Raw genomic sequence first — 17541 nt, forward strand, 5'->3', positions numbered from 1 at the left:
GGACAATAGGGAGAGAAAGATTTTATATGCTGGAAAGAGGGTATTTTTTTTGATAGATGATCTGAAATAACATATCAATCCTTCATTAGTCAGTGCTAATGAATAGTCACATCTGTTTTCATGGAGCAATAGAGAATTAAATATTTAAATAATATAGGTTATTCTTTTCAAAATTTAGTATAATTTCTCCTTTTACACTTACTTTTTTTTTTTTTTTTTGAGACGGAGTCTCGCTGGGACGCCCAGGCTGGAGTGCAGTGACCGGATCTCAGCTCACTGCAAGCTCCGCCTCCCGGGTTCACGCCATTCTCCTGCCTCAGCCTCCCGAGTAGCTGGGACTACAGGCGCCCGCCTCGTCGCTCGTCTAGCTTTTTTTTTTTTTTTTTGTATTTTTTAGTAGAGACGGGGTTTCACCGTGTTAGCCAGGATGGTCTCGAACTCCTGACCTCTTGATCCGCCGGTCTTGGCCTCCCAAAGTGCTGGGATTACAGGCTTGAGCCACCGTGCCCGGCTCCTTTTACACTTACTTTTAACTCTGTAAGTTATTCTCTTACTCTCTTTATATATAATATAGAATACACTTGCCCATAATCTCATAGAATACATGAGAATATACATACACTAAAATGTGTATGTACACATGTATGTATACATATACATACATACATACACACACACTTTACAGTTTAATGAGTGCCAGGTACTATGTTGAGACTAGGTATAGATCCGTGAGCAAAACTGGCAGGTCTCTTACAGCCCAGTAGCAGAGACAGACAAACATGCAAATATAGGCAAACTTATTGATTGTGAGAAGTCAAATGAAAGCCAAGAACAGGACGCTGTAAGAAAGAATTAGGCTGAAGGAGAATTAGACTGGAGAGAACTTGGAATCTGAATCAACATGGGACGATGTCTCTGAGGAGAGGACATTTACACAGGAGAATGAGTGGAAGGAAAAGCCTCCTGGGCTTAAGAAAAGAAGGTTCTGACTCAGTGATAAGGAGCTACCAGTATTGAGAGAAGGTCAGTATACCCGGTGTTTTCTTTTTTTTTTTTTTTTTTTTTTTTTTTTTTTTTTTTTTGTTTTTTTTTTTTTTTTTGTTTTTTTTTTTTTTTTGAGGCGGAGTCTTGCTCTGTCGCCCGGACTGGAGTGCAGTGGCCGGATCTCAGCTCACTGCAAGCTCCGCCTCCCGGGTTTAGCCATTCTCCTGCCTCAGCCTCCAGAGTAGCTGAGACTACAGGCGCCCGTCACCTCGCCCAGCTAGTTTTTTTTGTATTTTTAGTAGAGACGGGGTTTCACCGTGTTAGCCAGGATGGTCTCGATCTCCTGAAGTCGTGATCCGCCCGTCTCGGCCTCCCAAAGTGCTGGGATTACAGGCTTGAGCCACCGCGCCCGGCCCCGGTGTTTTCTTGAGCAAGGCAGAGGGTCATCAAATGGTGTTTGAAAGGGAGGCCTGGGCCATGTGACTCAGAAGTCTACAGGTCCTGTGGAGGATCCTAAGTAGAAAACGAATGTGCTAAAGTATTTTAAACAGGGAATGGTATGACTCGAGAAACATTTTTAAAGCATTATTCTACTGAAATATTCTACTGGGATCTACTGGTTCTACTATTGTATTGGGTGAAATTCTGTGATGTCTGGTGTTTGCTTTAATAAATATTCCAGATATAAAGAAAGAAAGAAAATGTGGGAGTGGCAAGGGAAAGGATAACAGATAAAATAAAACGTCAAAATATTGAAAATTGCTAAGACTGGGTGATAAGTATATGGAGATTTGTTATACATTTCCTTGTGTTTGGGGATATGTTTGAAATTTTTTATAATAAAAAGTTATTTTTCAAAAAGATAGAGTGAGCTTTGAGGCCGGGCGCGGTGGCTCAAGCCTGTAATCCCAGCATTTTGGGAGGCCGAGACGGGCGGATCATGAGGTCAGGAGATTGAGACCATCCTGGCTAATATGGTGAAACCCCGTCTCTACTAAAAAATACAAAAAACTAGCCAGGCGAGGTGGCGGGCGCCTGTAGTCCCAGCTACTCGGGAGGCTGAGGCAGGAGAATGGCGTAAACCTGGGAGGCGGAGCTTGCAGTGAGCCGAGATCCGGCCACTGCACCACAGCCTGGGCGACGGAGCAAGACTCCGTCTCAAAAAAAAAAAAGAGTGAGCTTTGGTTCTGAGATTACCATCTCAATTCTGCCACTATAATCTTTAGTTTTCACATGTATGGAATAGTGATAATGACAGTACATACCTTATTGGCCTGTTAAATATATTAATGCAATAATAGTGGAGAGTTCAGCTCGTAGTAAAAATCTGGGGCATGTTAACTATTATTTTAGAATTAACTCCAGGCATATTTGTTATATATATATGTGTGTGTGTCTGTGTGTGTATGTATGTATGTGTGGGTGTATGTGTATATATATAGTTTTGTTTTGAGACAGTCTCACTCCATCACCCAGGCTGGCGTGCAGTGGTGTGATCTCAGCTCACTGCAGCCTCTGCCTCCTGGGTTCAAGCAATTCTCATGCCTCAGCCTCCCAAGTAGCTGGAATTACAGGTGCATGCCACCATGCCTGGTTAATTTTTGTATTTTTGGTAGAGATAGGGGTTTCACCAGGCTGGTCTTGAACTCCTGACCTCAAGTGATTCTCTCCCTCCTTGGCCTCCCAAAGTGCTGGGGTTACAAGCATGAGCCATCATGCTCTGCATATATATTTAAACCATTCTGGTGTCTGTATGGAAAATGGATGGGAGCAAGGAACGGTGGTGATGTAAAAGATCAGTTAAGAGCAATTGCTGAGTTCAACTGAGTAGCACTGGAGCAACGGAGAAGGAGTGACATCGATTAAGGAGCTGCTGGAAAATGGATGGTGCTGAAAGCCCTGCAAAAAACCAGTATCTTCTGAGAGAGTTCCCAGGAGTTCTTGACTCCTCCCACTTTTTTTTTTTTTTTTTTTTTTTTTTTGCCATGTATTCCTTTGGTAGTGGTAAAGCCTATAGACTCCTTCTCAGAATGATGTTTTAAGATGCATAAAATAAAATTTATAGGATAACACAGAAAATTACCTTGAAATACAGTTACTAAAATGTTTAAAAAGTAATTTTTGATATAGTAAAAAGTTTTTTATTAGTGTATTGAGCAACTAGATCCAGAAGGCTGAAATAATTGAGGTGGGTATGAGCATATATATTCAAGCTACCTAACTATAATGTGATATAAAAATATTGATTCTTTGTGTTAGTAACTGTCACAGTTCAGTTTCCCCAGAAAGCAGAATCTAAGCTGGAGATTGGCATTTAGGGAGTTTGCTAGGGAATGCTCTTGACATCAACATGAGGGAAGGCAAGGTGGAACTGGTCAGAGAAGGATGACGTTGAGCTGTGACACAATCTGAGAAGAAGCTTCAGCCAACCTTACAGAAGGTCTGAAGATTACATGACCCTTCAGAAGTACCTTGAATCAGGGAAGAGGGCCAGGTGTTTACTACCCAGCTGAGGTGGCTCTCTGCAACTGAGGCCATTTCCCTGGGACTGACAGCTGAGGGCACTCTGCCAACAGCTTTCATAGTAGCTGGGGGTAAGTCCTCATTTCTGAAAGAAGATCTGAGTGTCACTGAAAGAACACATTCCTCCATATATCACAGCCTTGAGCCCGACACATCATATCCCCCCATATGCCTCCACTTCCTGGGCCCGACACAAACACATTCCTCCATATATCTCAACTTTAGAAGAAGAACAACACCTGGAGAATCTCCGATAAGGTTACAACCATTTGAAAAAGCGCAGGAACCAATAAGAAAACTGCGAAGCATTAATGCTGGGATCTGTTAAGGTCCTGAGCTCTCCATGAAAGTATTGGCTTTCTCTTTGGTGATCTTTGCTGTATTGTATAACTCACTTACAAAAATGACTTATTTTTAATGTAGACCTGTGATCAACTTCAACATTTTGATGATTATCATACTTTAAAATGAAAATAAAGATAGCTATTATATTTTTTAATTTGACAGAGTAGTGCAGGCAATAACAAAATGGTATTCATGTGAATAGCAATCTTTATTTTTAAAATCCAAGGGCACTCAATAATGTGATCTATGCACTTTGCTATTATGATGATATATAGTGTATAAAATATTAAGCATGTCTAACATTTAATTCATTTCAATCATACCAGTCTGTTAAGATATAATAAATCAACAAAACCAACAACTCCCTCCCAAACTTACCTATTGAACTACTCTTAGCTTTTTTATGTAGTCATGAAATTTGAAAATTACCTCTAAATTAGCATAGCTATTCACACATTATTTTCCCCACCAACAAAAGAAATGCCACTGTAACAGTTGCTTAGTACTTTTTAAAATGAAGTTGATGTTAGTGACAGATTTTCAAGCATGTAATTTGTCCCAACACATGTGTCATTTTATTTGTAAAAACTCCCAGGACTGAAGAATGAAGTTTCAAAAAGTTATTTATTGTGTCTCCTGGCAGAGTAGAATCCATGGAAAACAATCAACCAATAGAACTGTGTGATGGTCTATAAGATTTGGAATTATACCATTGTTATAGAGGGGAAATAAAAGACATTTCTCCTGTACCAGCTTCTCCTCCGCCACCACCCCTAGTAAGAAGTGGAAAATGAATATACCAAATGAACATACTTGGATTTGATTTTATGATTTGATTTTTATGATGGAACATCTTGTAAATGGGAGCAGATTCCTAAAAAAATTACAGTGCCAGCCCAGTTCTAAGCACCCCATCCCCAATTACTTTGAAAAGGGGCTCTTATAAACCAACTGTTCAGTCACCTTCCAGGACCTACCCTTAGCCTGATCCAGCAGATGGCCATCCAATTCCTTTTCAACTTTTTTTTTTTTTTTTTTTTTTTTTGCATCAGAAGACACAGTAAGTAATAAGCATTACACAGAATACTTAGGCACAGAAAACACAATATGGTTATTCTTCTTACATGTGTTCCACTTTAGCTGCTTGGGTCCCCATGCTTTTCTCAATGCACAGGCTGGTGCTCCTTCCTGCCTTTGCAGTGTTCTCCCCTCTCCTGGGAACATTCCTCCTTTAGTGACCTGAATGCCTCATCACTTCACCTCCTGTAGGTCTTTGCTTTGGTGTCACCTTCTCAGTGTGGCCTTCCCTGGCCATCCTGTTTGACACTGGCCTTACTTCTTCCAGTGTTCCATCTTTCCTGCTTGATTTTCCTCTGTTGTACTCATCCCTACCCACATACTTTGTATTCCTCTTTTTAATTCGTTTATTGCCTTTTATCCTCCTGTAGACCACATGCTCCATGAGGACAGACATTTTGGTCTGCTTTATCCCCTGATCTCTCCCCAGCACCTAGCACATTGTACCTGGTGTATAATACATTTTTGTTTTTGTTTTTGTTTTTGATCTCTTCCCAGTACCTAACACGTTGTACCTGGTGCATAATACAATTTTTTTTTTTTTTTTTTGAGACGGAGTCTCGCTCTGTCGCCCAGGCTGGAGTGCAGTGGCCGGATCTCAGCTCACTACAAGCTCTGCCTCCTGGGTTTACGCCATTCTCCTGCCTCAGCCTCCCGAGTAGCTGGGACTACAGGCGCCCGCCACCTCGCCCGGCTAGTTTTTTTTGTATTTTTTAGTAGAGACGGGGTTTCACCGTGTTAGCCAGGATGGTCTCGAACTCCTGACCTCGTGATCCGCCCGTCTCAGCCTCCCAAAGTGCTGGGATTACAGGCTTGAGCCACCGCGCCCGGCCAATTTTTTTTTTAAGAGACAAGGTCTTCTTCTGTCACCCAGGCTGGAGTGCAGTGGCATGATCATAGCTCACTGCAGCCTCAAACTCCTGGGCTCAAGCGATTCTCCTGCCCCAGCCTCCTAAGTAGACAGGACCACAGGTGTGTGCCACCATACCTGGCTAATTTTTTAAAACCATTTCTAGATATGGGGTCTTGCCGTGTTGCCTAGGCTGGTCTCCTGACCTAAAGCGATCCTCCTGCCCTGGCCTCTCAAAGTTCTGAAATTATAAGTGTAAGCCACTGTGCCTAGCCTACAAATATTTTAAAGAGTTAAATTAAATATATATACATTTCAAAACTTTTCCTTTTTGTAGAATATGTGCCCCAAACAGCCAGCATTTGAACTGTTTTCTCACCCTTTTTTTGTAGGATGAGCTTGCTCATAGTCATATGTGCTAGCCAATACTGGATTTTCTGATTTATTTATTCATTTAAAAATTACCCTTTATGATGAGTTCATGTCCTTTGTAGGGACATGGATGAAGCTGGAAACCATCATTCTGAGCAAACTGTCACAAGAACAGAAAACCAAACACCGCATGTTCTCACTCATAGGTGGGAATTGAACAATGAGAACACTTAGACACAGGAAGGGGAACATCACACACCAGGGCCTCTTGTGGGGTGGGGGGAGTGGGGAGGAATAGAATTAGGAGATATACCTAATGTAAATGATGAGTTAATGGGTGCAGCACACCAACATGGCACATGTATACATATGTAACAAACCTGCACATTGTGCACATGTACCCTAGAACTTAAAGTATAATAATAATAAATAAATAAATAATCCTTTATGGTGACTTTATTACTGAGCTTTCCTCTTCTGCTTGTGTACTGTGCAGTCTACTATGGGAGGAGTAGTCCAGTTAAGGTGCCTTCTTTAAGGGGAGGCCTGCTAAGTGGATCTTCTCTAGACAGTGAGGAGAATTGGTGAGTGAGTAATCTAGACCAGAACATGTATAATACTGCAGAGGTCTTTAACCCAGAGATTTACAAAGATGACCAAAGGATTTATCAGTAATTACCCTATCTATGTCAATGATGTAGGAAGAGAATTAGGTCCAATTTTTACCAGGAATTATTTCAAATAAGCAAGAGGGTTCTGGTATACATTTTCTCTTCCTTCTCACTAAGGATCTACCAAAGCAAATCATTTGTAGAACAAGGAAAATTATAAAATTCTCTCTCTCTCTCTCTTTTTTTTTTTTCCTTAAGAAAACTGGGGAAAGCCCTTAGACTAGATTGGCTAGGAGGATGGTTTCTGTTCATATATTTTCTGGTCTGGTTTTCTCTTCTGTCATTCGTGGTTTTTGACGATTATATTCTAGGTCATTGACTCCTGGACAATCATTTCCCAGTTGTGGGAAGGTCTCCATTGCTATCCATTCCAAGTTCAGTCTATCCATGGTATCTTTTCTTTCATGCGTATGCTCTGTGAAATTTTGGCTGCTGGTTCTTCACTACCATGGAACAGGCTCTGCTTTCCTTTTACTGTGTTCTCCTCAAGAACTCCCTGCGCCGCTCAGCACTGTCTGTCCACCTTCTTCTGGGGCTGCTTGTCGCAAGAGGGGTTAATCCTTCTAGCGTTTGGGATTGGGGTTTGGAATGACTTCCAGATTGAGAGTGAGATGAAAAATAAAAAACGTTGTGTGCTAGGCAGAGGAAGTAATGGTACTTCCTGGAGGTGAGGTGACATAAGGGTAGGGGACACTGGGATGCACTGCCCAGATGTCTCTTCAGGATAGACTTATTCTCCTTTAGGAAAGACCAAGTCTCCTGAGGACTTACTTTCCTTGCTGCTTGATGATAACTCTCTGGGTCACTTCTGTTGGGGCATTGCCTTAGTTGCAGATAGCTCTTTGCCTGAGGACATGGCCACTGCTGGAGGCCCACAGCCAGTGGCTGATGGACAAGAGGTATGAAGGTTGAGACCTCTCTTGTCCCCAGTCAAGTCACCTTGGAAAGGTCATCTTATTTCTAGAATTCCCTGAAGGATCACCTGAGGCTTTGAGGCTATGTTGCAGTTCGACTTCTAGCTCTGCTCCATCCTGCTTTCTTTCCATGGGTGTTGACCACACGGGAACACCCTAATAAACCTCCTACACATTGGTCTCCACCTTGGAGTTGGCTCCCCAGGGAGTTCAATGCTGTGTTATGGTGTTACACACCATCACTGATTTTTTTTCAACCATCTCCCAGCAATCTTGGCATGTTCTTTTATTCAAATTGTTCTCCCAACACTTTCCCCATGAGAGCCACAAAAAATGGAAGATCTGAGCAGATAATCAAGGAAGGTATTCAGGCATTAGGGCAAACAGGCAAAGTTCACTATGGGAACTGAGGGTTGAGTATGGGAAGTGGGTTCGTAAGAATCTGTTAGAACCAGGGTAAAGGTGAGGGCTGAATCAGCAATAGATTAGCACTGAGTATGGAGCTTGTTAGACATCTTCTGGCTAAGAACAGGTTTAGCCTCAGAGTCTGGGGATCCAGAAGGGAGTAAGAGGAAAAGGTAGGAGGAGGGAAGTTTGGAGCTTAGAGGTCAACGAGTTAGAAATAGAGACAGGAAACTAGGCAAGTGATACAACATTCACACACACACACACACACACACGACTGTATTTGGGAAAAGAACTGAGTTTAAGGAGGACTATACCCTTGAAATAGTTTCCCCTTTCAAGGTTCTACTCTGCAAAATTAAAGATGAGCTTTTTTTATTAAAAACCTCCTGACAGATTCCTCACATTCATTTTCCTAACATACATATACGGGGGAACAAAGCTGCAGGAAACATAATGGAAACAAGAAATATAAATAGGTAATCTATATTTATGAGCACAGGAAGGAAGTGTCAGCCAGTGTCAGGAAACAAGAAGGGGGATGTTAGGGTCCAGAAAAGGAGCAGGTAGAGGAGGCTGCTGACTGTGCTTAGTTCCATTGGGGTTGGAGATTTTGCATTTTGAGTGGGTCCAGCAGATGGTGCTGCTCCAGTAGACAGCAGGAAAATCATTTTGTATGTTTACAATTCTGAATGAATATGATTTGTAAAATTCCAACCCTATCTCCTCAAACATTAATATATGTACAGACACTAGTGTTTACAGCAAATCCTAATCCTGGTTTCATCAATGGTCACCTATCAGGGTCATTCTTATTTCATACAGTGGCATGCTATTGACAAGTTTCATGATTTTCTGTTGCCAGTTCTTCCTAGGATGATGGGATTTAGAGTCAATCCTGCAGTAATTGCTGGCACTATCACCTGCTGTCTTGTGTGCTTGCACAATAGTGCATCTGAAAAACATCTTCAGAAATGCCACTGTTAATGCTTTGTCTGTTTCTATAAATATACTAAGGTTTAAGTATATACTTAATTGTATATAAGAGCCATAGTAATATGAATAATATTACACAGGCAGGAAATAAATCAATAAATCATTAAAGGTCATCATCTTAGTGTGCTAGGGCTGCCATAACAAAATACTATAGATGGAGTAATGTAAACAATAGCCTTTTTTTTTTTTTTCACAGTTCTTGAAGCTGGGAAGTCCAAGAGCAAGGTCTGGCAGCAGTGTCAGGTGAAGACTCTTTCTCTTTCTTGCAGATGGCTGGCTTCTCACTGTGTTCTCAAAGGGTGGGAAGAGATCTCCCTCTCTCTATCCCCTCTTCTTTCTGTCTTCCTCTCTCTCCCCCATCCCACCTCCTTCTCTGACTCTTCTTACAAGATTGCCAATCCTATCAAATTAGAGCTTTACTCTTATGACTTATTTTAATCTTAATTGCCTCTTAAAGGCCCTATCTCCAAATACAGTCACATTGGGAATTCAACATACGAATTTTAACAGGACACAATTCAGTCCATTGAAATCAGTAAATACAAAAGGACTAAAAACCTAGCTGTGCCGGTAGTGGTAAAATGTGGGAACCATCACACATATTTTCATCAGACGCAATACCCATTATCCTAGACTCTAATCCTAAAGTGTGAGAAAATAAATTTCTGTTTATTTTTAGAAATGACTGAGAATTTCCAGCCACCAGGTAGTTTCCAAAATATTTCTTTTTCCTTTTTTGTTTGCTTCCAGTTTTTAAAAAATTTCAAACCTACAGAGCAGTTGAAAGAATAAACATCCATATGTAGACTCACCACCAACTGTTCACATTTGGCCACATTATCTTACTTCCCAATCACAGTCCTTCAGCTTGGAATGTAACTTAAAGGACGTTTGAGTCAACTTTCATTCTATACACAATCTCAGTACAAGGGGTCGTTGGCCTCTAAGATCTCTGGTGATGAGGAACTCAGCTATCTTTGAGTCAACTGCTTGTGTTTTTTAGAGGCCTCTGGTTGTCACTAAGTTTGTGCTTAGAGTAAACTGAAGCCTGGCCCTCTATAACTTTCACCGGTCGGGCTTTATATAACCCTTCAGCTAGACAAACACTAATTCTAGTTCCTTTCTTACCTGATAGCTTTATAATGTTTGAAGGCAGTACACATGCCCCCTTATTTGGTTTGAGAAAAAAAAGACTAGCTAGCTGTGATTCCTTCATCCATGCCTTATTTGGAGTGGTAAGAAGTCTTTACTTGCTTGAGTATTAGGGTCACAAATTTACAAAGCACCACTGAAATTCCATAAGACAATGGAAGGCTTCTTGATTTACTCTAATGGATACAATCTTTCTTTACTCACTCCAGTTGGTCCACTCTCTTTGGAGTTTGTGGAGATCAGGAGTGCCCCAGGACAACCCTCAAGTTCAATAATTGATGGAACTCACTGAAAGCTGTTATACTCGCAGTTATGGTTTATTACAGTGAAAAGAAAGAAATGAAAATCAGCAAAGGGAAGAGGCATGATGGGGTAGGGTCCAGGAGAGTTGCAAGTGCAAAGCTTCTAGTTGTCATATCACAGTGGAACTCTAGACAGTGCTAACTCCTCCCAGCAATGATGTTGGGCAATATGCACAGAGTATTGCCAGCCAGGGAAACTCACTTGAGCCTTGGTGTCCAGAGTTTTTAATTGGGGCTTGGTTACATAGATATGGTTGACTACCAGTAGATATGGTTGGCCACCCATTGACCACCTTAGCTTCCAGCCTTCCAGAGGTTGGGTTGATACTGCAAAGCCCAAAGCCCCACCATAATCACAGTGTTAGCATAGATTATCTGGCATGGTCTTAGGCCCCCAAGTAACCCCATTTTATCAGGCAGGACATAACAAAGGCTTAAACTACTCTCAGGAGCAAGGCCTAACTTCTCTTTGTGCAAAGTTCGTTCTTTTCCACACAGTGTAGATTAGCTATCTTTCCAATATCCCCTTGATTCATTTCCTACTTCCCTACCAGATGGTGTTTAGGCATATGGATCCCACTGTGGCAGGGAAGATGAGCCTTGATATGAGGGCAGGGCCTCTCCTGTCTCCTGCCTCTGCTCTGAAGTGGCTGATCCAGTTGGGTTCCCAGAGCCTTACGGTGATCTTCCCCAAGTGCAATGTTGTTCCTAGGCTCAGTTAGACCCACCCTACCTTACATTTACCAGGACTGCAGATGTCACCGAGTTCAGCCAGGTCCTCTCTCTAGGCCCAGGCCTTGGCGTTAGTGTTGTCTCACCCCTAACCACAGAGGCTCCATTATAGCAGGTCCTGCAGCTGCCAATTCTGTCTTGTCTGGTTCTACAGGGGAGTCTGGGAACTTCTGGAGCCCTTCTATGCCTTTTAAGAGAAAAGGCAAATTTGGGAGTGGAAACAGAGGTCCTCTTTCTGCAGAACCATGCCTCCCTGCCACCTTCCTTGTTCTGTGGTAGCACCAGGTTGGTGTAAGACATTCTACACCACAGTCTCTTCTCAGAGTTCTGAGCTAGGACTGGGGCACAAGCCCCCTCTGCTTTTGCATCTGGCTCTCCCTCCGTTTATGTATCACATCATCTTCCCTCTTCCAGACTGTGGCCTGGAGGAGGCAAGCCAGGACACAAGAGTCTGCCCACTTGCTTTTGCTACCATTTGCCTTCTGTTATTTTCCCCACAATCCACCAGGCCAACAGGAAGAACTGCATCTGTATCAGGTTTTCCTCTAACCCGAATAAGGATGTATTTAGGCTATATTAGTTGACTAGTAGAACCAGATATAAAGAAGGGGAAAGAATGGTTGGGCATGGTGGCTCATACCTGTAATCTCAGCACTTACAGAGGCCAAAGCGGGCAGATCACTTGAGGCCAGGAGTTTGAGACCAGCCTGGCCAATATGGCAAAACCCTGTCTCTACTAAAAATACACAAATTAGCTGGGCGTGGTGGTGCATGCTGTAATCCCAACTACTCTGGAGGCAGGAGAATTGCTTGAACCCAGGAGGCGGAGTTTGCAGTTTTCTTTCTTTTTTTTTTTTTTTTGAGACAGAGTCTTGCTCTGTCGCCTGGGCTGGAGTGCGGTGGCTGGATCTCAGCTCACTGCAAGCTCCGCCTCCCGGGTTTACGCCATTCTCCTGCCTCAGCCTCCCAAGTAGCTGGGACTACAGGCGCCCGCCACCTCGCCCGGCTAGTTTTTTGTATTTTTAGTAGAGACGGGGTTTCACCGTGTTAGCCAGGATGGTCTCGATCTCCTGACCTCGTGATCTGCCCGTCTCGGCCTCCCAAAGTGCTGGGATTACAGGCTTGAGCCACCGCACCCGGCCGGAGTTTGCAGTTTTCTAAGGGGAAAGAAAGCTATTAATATTTTCAAAATATTATCCCTACTATACTTTTATAAAGAGTTCAGTAGCAATGCAAACCTGACCCACGGAAAATAGGAAAACTTCTTCCTCTTTTCCCTCTTTCCCTTCTTGCCATCTTTCTTATAGCCCATAGACTTCACAAATAACTTAGCAACTAAAAGGTCATAGTTTTGGAAATGGAAGGCAGGTCACGTGATTCAATGGAATGTTAATTTTCATGGTAATGGTAATAGCTGTCATTTATTTGAACTCTATGTACCAAGTATGGTGCTGACTTAATTTAATTATCCCCAAAGCCCTATTACTATAGCATTACCCCCATTTAACAGATGAGAAAACAGACTCAGAGAAGTTAAGTAATTTTCCAAAAGTCCTATAGCTGGCACTGGAATTTAAAGCCAGTACCATTTGACTACAGGGTCCATGCACTGATTGACTATCCCCCTAAACTGCCTTCTGATGAGGCATTCATATTTCTGTTTTCTTTGTAATTGCCATATGAAGGCATTCAGTAAAGCACTACTTGATGCTCAACTGTACTCAGTTTTGTAAGCTTCCAAGGATCCCTTGGTGATAAAGGAGTAACGTGGCACTGAAAACCTGGTCTGATATTGGCACGCACCCCAAAAATGCTGCTGGTGTTACTGAGGGAACCAGCCACTTGGGACTCTTACCTTCGTAATCGCTTCTTACGGGAACTTGTAATGAATCTAATTGAAAGCATCTACTTGATTCCCTACAGGATAATATCACATAAACCAGGGCAAGACAGGTGTTAAAATCAATAAATGAGACAGAAAGAACTGAAAATATAGAGCTCAGGGTAGGAGGGCAAGCAGGGCATTGTAACTTTGTAGCTCAGGAGAAAAGTCTTGGGTACTTTTTGATAACTGCTATATATGCAAAAAATGTTTGGGTATGGGAACTATGAGCATGGATGTTCCTTTAGACATCTGATAATCTAAACTATGCTAATTTCTGTGGGTATCAGTGAAAAATGTGTGGTGCTGATCTGTTCAAAGGGCAGCGCTATGGGCATATTTCAGATCATACTGAGAATTGAGGCCATGTGACTGTGGTCAGGATTGTACTGGAGCCGTCATTTGGTTATTCATTTACCCATTGCAGAGTTGAGCTGGGGCTGGGCATGGTCGCACACACCAGCAATCCCAGCACTTTGGAAGGCAGAAGTGGGAGGATTGCTTGAGCCCAGGAGTTTGAGACCAGCCTGGGCAACATAACAACACCCCGTCTCTACAAAATTTTTTTTTTTTTTAATTGGGCTGGGCGTGGTGGCTCACGCCTGTAATCCCAGCACTTTGGGAGGCCAAGGTGGGTGGATCACTTGAGGTCAGGAGTTCAAGACCAGTCTGGCCAACGTGGTGAAATCCCATCTCTAGTAAAAATACAAAAAATTAGTCCGGCATGGTGGAGAACACCTGTAGTCCCAGCTACCCAGGAAGCTGAGGCATAACAATCACTTGAACCTGTGAAGCAGAGGTTGCAGTGAGTCAAGATCAAGCCACTGCATTCCAGCCTGGGCAACAGAGTGAAACTCTCTTTCTAAAAAAAAAAAATCAGCCAGGCGTGGTGCCTGCCTGTGGTCCCATCTACTCAGGAGGCTGAGGTAGGAGGATAGCTCAAGCCTGGGATGTCAAGGCCACAGTGAGCTGCGATTGCACCATTGTACTCTGGCCTGGGAGATGGAATGAGACTGTGCCTCTTTTGTTTTCTTTTTCTTTTTCTTTTTCTCTTTTTATGGGTAGGACTTGGGTAGGTGGAGATGATATGATGGGGATGGAGATTAGAGGGGAAGTCATCAATGAGCAGAGAGCTAAAGATGGGAAAATGCGGTGTGTGTTCTGGGGTATGGAGAGTTATTTTCTCTAGCTAGACTTTCAGAAGAAGGAAATAAAAAGAGAGACAAAGCCAGAAGGGCTGAGCAGGATCAAACTGTGTAAAATGATGACTGCTGGGACCCCAGGACCAGTGCTCAGTGTGAACCACAGAGGCACTGGGAGGGCCTGGGAGTAGGAAAATCAGTGAGGAGGCTCTGAGCTTCGCTGGGCAGAAAGGGTAACTTTTTTATATTTTCTGCTTCTGTGGCTGCAGTACCAATACAGTCCCTCAGTCATCTCTTCCCTCATGGTTGTTCCCACTGTGTGTCTTGCCGGTTTCTCCTCTTGGTACAAGCCTCCACCATCCACTGGAGTTGTATCTTTTGTCTTCCTCTCCTCCTCCCCAACCATCTCCCTTCATTATGTATCTAAAAATGCCTTTTATTTTATTTTATTTTATTTTATTTTCATTTACTGTTTTCGATATGGGGTCTCACTCTGCTGCCCAGGCTGGAGTGCAGAGGTGCAATCATAGCTCACTGCAGCCTCACCCTCCAAGCCCAAGCAATCCTCCTACCTCAGCCTCCCAAATAGCTGGGACTCCAGGGGCACACTACCACACCCAGCTAAAGTCCTTTTTTTTATTATTTTTATTTTTAGTAGAGACAGGGTCTTACTATGTTGCTCAGGCTGGTTTCAAACTCCTGGGCTCAAGCAATCCGTCTGCCTCAGCTTCCCAAAGTGCTGGGATTACAGGAATGAGCCACAATACCCGGCAAAAAATGTCTTTTAGTAGTTTGGTTTTAGCTCACGTTTCTGGGGAAAGGGTCCTCAATGTCTCCTCCAGGGAGCAATGTTATCAGGATGGTAGTGGCAGCTGCCAGACTGCAAAGAGTAAAAAAGGAGGCTCTGAATTAGAGGCAGTGACCATTGGTGAAAGGAGAGGAGAATAAGATAGGCTTTTATTTTCCTTCCTTCCTTCCTTCCTTCCTTCCTTCCTTCCTTCCTTCCTTCTTTCTTTGGCAGAGTCTCACTCTGTCACCTAAGTCGGAATGCAATGGCGTAATCTCAGCTCACTGCAACCTCTACCTCCCAGGGTCAAGTGAGTCTCGTGCCTCAGCCTTGATTACAAGCGTGACCACGATGCCTGGCTAATTGTTTGCATTTTTAGAAGAGATGGGGTTTCACCATGTTGGCCAGGCTGGTCTTGAACTCCTGACCTCAGGTGATTGGACTGCCTCGGCCTCCCAGAATGTGGGGATAACAGGTGAAGATAGGCTTTTAAATCCTGGGGTCAGCAGTCTTGGAAGAAGCCAAGTCTGGAGAGAAGTTATGGGGTACAACAAAGAAGGTACTCATGTACAAAGTTAGGAAAAGGGCAACAAGAGTTAACATTTATTAAAGCTCAGGTTAAAAGGATAGTGTTTTAGTTCATTTTCTGTGGCTTATAATAGAATAGCTGAAACTGGGCAATTTATAAAGAAAAAGAATTTATGTCTTACAGTTATGGAGGCTGAGAAGTCCAAGGTTGAGGGACACCAACTGGTGAGTGCCTTCTTGCTGGTGAGGACTCTTCTGCAGAGTCCCCAGTTGGCAAAGGGCATTATATGGCGAGGGGGCTGAGTGTGCTAGCTCAGGTCTCTCTCCTCTTCTTGTAAGGCCACCAGTCCCACTTCCATGATCGTCCATAGTCCATGAACCCAGTAAGCCATTAATCCATTAATGGCAAACCCCTCACAACCCATCACCTCTTAAAGGCCCCTTGCTCAACACTGCCATATTGTTGGTTAAATTTCAACATGAGTTTTGGATGGGACAAATATTCAAACCATTGTAGATTGTCTTGTCTAAATGGATTGAAACTACTCAAAATTAACTTCCTTTCTATCTCCTCACTTCGATAAGTCTCTGTCTCTGAGGAACTATTTTCTCCATTTTTTCCAAGACTGCATCTTCTTAAAGCAAAAACAACAAAAACCTAAAATCCGATTTGTCGTAGGTGTAGTAAGTCAATCATCTAGAATTTCAGTTTCTGTGAAACCAAATATGCAGATAGTTTGAATTGTTGTTGTTGTTGTTGTTTTTGTTGTTGTTGTTGAGACGGAGTCTTGCTCTGTCAACCGGGCTGGGGTGCAGTGGCCAGATCTCAGCTCACTGCAAGCTCCGCCTCCCGGGTTTACGCCATTCTCCCGCCTCAGCCTCCCGAGTAGCTGGGCCTACAGGCGCCCGCCACGTCGCCCGGCTAGTTTTTTGTATTTTTTTTAGTAGAGACGGGGTTTCACCGTGTTAGCCAGGATGGTCTCGATCTCCTGACCTCGTGATCCGCCCGTCTCGGCCTCCCAAAGTGCTGGGATTACAGGCTTGAGCCACCGCGCCCGGCCAGTTTGAATTGTTAATGAAAAATTAACGATGAAAAATTTCCATCCCATCAATGTCTAATTTATGTCCCATCATCTCCGCGGAATTCTCACTACCCTTGTGAATTCGTAACAGTGGCTGCCTCTCAAAGCCCCCAGATCTTTTATTTCTGAGTCGTTCATTCCAGCTGGTAGTCTGAGCAGTCTCTTTTTATTTAGGCCTTTAAAAAATACTCTAAATTCATTTTTGCTTCAATTGGTACTTTCAAGCCATTTTAAGAATAATTGTTTTATTTCTCTTTAAGATATAAGTGTATATAAAGTGTATTTTTTTTTCTGGACAACTCTGTCTGGGAGTACAGAGCTGTCCGGAAAAGTCCACTGATCCAAGGTAACTTCACTTCCTTCAGGATATCACAGTTCATTTTAAACAACAACAATTATTATAAGAATAGTAAAGATAAGTCTTAACATGTAAATCCTTGGAAGGAGGGTCATTCAAAAAAATGAACTTCCTATTAAGGAACAAACAAACAGTACTTAATCAATTTCTCTTTAAAGGTAAGATTGGAGAGGGGAGGATACCAGTTCCTGAAAGGAGAGGAGTTTTAAAGAGAAACTTAAAACATCTGGGTAGTCTCCCAGAGGATGTGGAAGCCACAGAGTCATCTAGATTTACTTCCCAGTTTCCTCATCCATGTTAAAGGTAAACATTAAAATGGAGTGCATTTCTATCCCTGTTTTCCTTTCTCTAAGTTTGAAATCCAAGTTGTCATTGGATATCTTCACTAAATGGGGTGCTCTTTTGTTTTCATTATTGTTCACAGAAAAAGCTATATTTA

At 42.8% G+C, this 17541-nt stretch overlaps 1 long non-coding RNA gene across 3 annotated transcripts in view; it reads left to right on the top strand.

Annotated features, from left to right (window-relative positions):
• The window catches only part of LOC111551310, a 108429-nt gene that overhangs the window by 86118 nt on the left and 4770 nt on the right, over positions 1–17541 (top strand). For 2 of the 3 annotated variants that reach the window (XR_002734320.1, XR_003309564.1), the window contains exon 2: positions 17261–17405. This is a non-coding gene — a long non-coding RNA (uncharacterized LOC111551310). Of the gene's footprint in view, positions 1–9333; positions 9381–17260; positions 17406–17541 lie in introns of all 3 variants that reach the window. The other variant, XR_002734318.1, reaches the window with a different exon arrangement.

Source organism: Piliocolobus tephrosceles, chromosome 9, assembly GCF_002776525.5.
Source record: "Piliocolobus tephrosceles isolate RC106 chromosome 9, ASM277652v3, whole genome shotgun sequence".
Lineage (NCBI taxonomy): Eukaryota > Metazoa > Chordata > Mammalia > Primates > Cercopithecidae > Piliocolobus > Piliocolobus tephrosceles.